The sequence below is a fragment of the Lactuca virosa genome, chromosome 9 (assembly GCF_052849685.1).
Source record: "Lactuca virosa cultivar CGN04683 chromosome 9, Lactuca_virosa_CGN04683_v6, whole genome shotgun sequence".
Taxonomy (NCBI): Eukaryota; Viridiplantae; Streptophyta; class Magnoliopsida; order Asterales; family Asteraceae; genus Lactuca; species Lactuca virosa.
In genome coordinates, this window is record NC_136434.1 from 132,509,105 (window position 1) to 132,512,030 (window position 2,926).

Below are 2,926 nucleotides of genomic sequence, written 5' to 3' on the forward strand. Positions count from 1 at the left end.
AGTAACTATGTACTCACATGTTAAACAGATGACTCGAAATTCGGGCAGCGCTTCGCTTCGAACAATTTTCTTTTTCTTTGACGAAACCTAGTATCATTATTACTAAGTTTTAGTCTAAGATTTATTGTGAGTAGTTATTAATCTAGATTTATCATTAACTCAAAGTCTACTTTCATGATCTATCAAGTAAGGAACAACCAGGTAGGATCATATTGGAGGTAGGGTCCGTTTGGTATACGAAGTATACTGTTTGGAAATCTCACTTTAAACACCTCACTAAATCATAGCCTAGACATCATCCCCGTAAATAGATCAATCAGTATAATGACTCTAAATCACTGTTAAATCTTTTTTATAGGTTCATAATAATGATAATGAACTTAAACATAAGTTATACTTAAAGTATGGTAAGCATAACTCACTTACAAGGGGGTTTAGCGAGAAACCGGGCTCTGCGCGGTCAGAACTTCTGAGTCGAAAGCTCTTCTTCTCGGGGTATTCTGCCGGTTCGAGACTCACTACTAACTCATAGGGAGGGCTACAGAAAAGGTCTTAGGACCTTGGGAGGATTGGGAGAGAAATGGTTGAAGAGGTGTGGCAAAAATGAGTGACTTCCTCAAACGAAGTCAGATTAGGACGTTCTCCATATGCACGCTCTTGGTTTAACGTATACTACGAATTTTACTTTAGATTGCTAAGGCTAAAAATTATTTCGTCAAAAATTTACTTTTTATGATACGTGAAGCCGTGTCGGTTTAATCGCGAAACTTGGACGGGTCATAACTTCTTCGTTATAAGTCGGATTTCAGCGTTCTATATATGTACGGAATCCTTGTGACATATACTATAACTTTGGTTAAAATTATTTACTCTAAATAATATTCTATAAAAAAGTCATTTTTAACGCTTATTATCTCTAAATTGATTAGCCCGAATCTGCGGGTGTTACAATTATCTCCCTTTAGGATGATTACGTCCCGGTATCATCAACTAAATAGGGCTTGTATAATGACTCCATATGTTATCTTTTAATCCTAGGTAATAAACGTAACTCTTATGTCCTTTTAAATGGGTATCTGAATCGTGGACTTCTTAACTGTTGGTGTTGCTCAATTTTGGACTTTCAATCACAACCTTCGAGTTACAAGCTCGATCCTTATTGGAGACTCCTGCTCCTTCTCAAACAAACTTAACTTAAGATAAGTTCTTTGCTTCGATTATCATAACAGACCGATGGGTCATGTCCTAATGACTTCTCATCGTATGATGCAATGCATAGGCTCGCGTCTTTTAGAGCCAAATTCCATAATGGAATATACCTTTCTTCGTGTTCTAATGCGATATAATCACATTCTACTATGCGATATAATCACTCCTAGCTACAAGCTTCTTACTTTAACGGTGATCGAAATACTTCTATTGATCGCTTCGATTATCTTCTTGGTCATTACCAAAACAATGGTAACGGCATACATGAACAAAATGGAATCAATTACTGACGCCTTGGTAACCTTGTGACTTTCCCTGATCCAAGTGTGAGACATGTGCTTCTAGTAGTATAGGCTTCTACTACCTTTCACACCTACTCATACTCATCCCAAGTATTGTCTCGCAGTCCCCAAGTTCTTATTTACTAAAATCACAAAATGATTTAACTCAAACGAATATGTCCTCCTTACTACTCCTAGATAAGGTTTAGACGCGTAATCCTCCTTACCACTCCAAAAAGTTATATGCCAGTTCTAATACCGTAATTAAACGTTTGGAAATCTGACACATAAAATTTCCAGATCCAGTCGGCAATAGACCATAGATGTGATAGCATCATAAAGCATATAAGACATATTATAGCATAAATCATTTAGCACATAAAAGCAATTTAGGCATTTCCCCTAAATAAGCTAGTGCTCGTGTCTATTCAAACATACATCCTAAATATAGCAGACACTCATCTCACAATCATCACTTGGCATTCTAAGTTTAAGTCTAGAAATAAATCTTTAATCCTAGTTCGCTTAAACTAATGCTCTGATACCAACTGTGACATCCCCAAATTCACGGTCATTTTAAAAATTTTATTTTTGCTTATTTTAAAATCAGAGTATCCTTTTTGAAGAATATTATTGCGGAATTTGTCCTAAAAATATGATAAATATATTATCAAAGCATTTCGAAGAAATGTATTTTATTTATATTAAAACATTGGGATGTCATCGTCAATAAATAAACATAAGCATAAACAGATCTTACATTCATTTACACTAATGTTTTACATCTCCTTTATTCTCTCAGTGTAATGTATCTTCGCATCGATACTTGTCATACAAATAAACTGAGTGGGTCAGGTTGGGAAACCTGGTGAGTACATAGGGTTTTCAACCTACAATAATATAGTTAATTTGTTTCTTGACATACTTCATGTCAAACAATTACCTCGATTACCCATCCCCATTATCTTCTTTATTCTTATGGATCTACCCTAAGAATCATCCATTCTTCAATATTTATTCCTAATGATTTTCTTAAGGAATAGGCACGAAGTTCATCGCTTCCAGGGTTTATCTAACAGTCACTAAGTCAATAGTTGTCGATGTTATATGTTAGGCACAACTGCCAATGCTATCCATTAGGCACTAAGTCCATAGCTGCCACCGTTCATTCATAAGGCATTAAGTCCATAGCTGCCAGGGTTTTTAGAGTACATCTGGTGAACATGTAGTTCAAAGGTTATCTATTAGGCACAGCCGCCAATATTATCCATTAGGCGTAACTTCTAAAGTTTTAGAGTACATCTGGTGAACACGTAGTTCAAAAACACCTACAGGTTGCAAGCCTGCTAGCGTTCCACTGGACTGTCTAGAATCGTCCGTGGTTGCCATCTATACTATGATAGATGACAAGATTAGCGTTAACGTCAAGGCTTCTC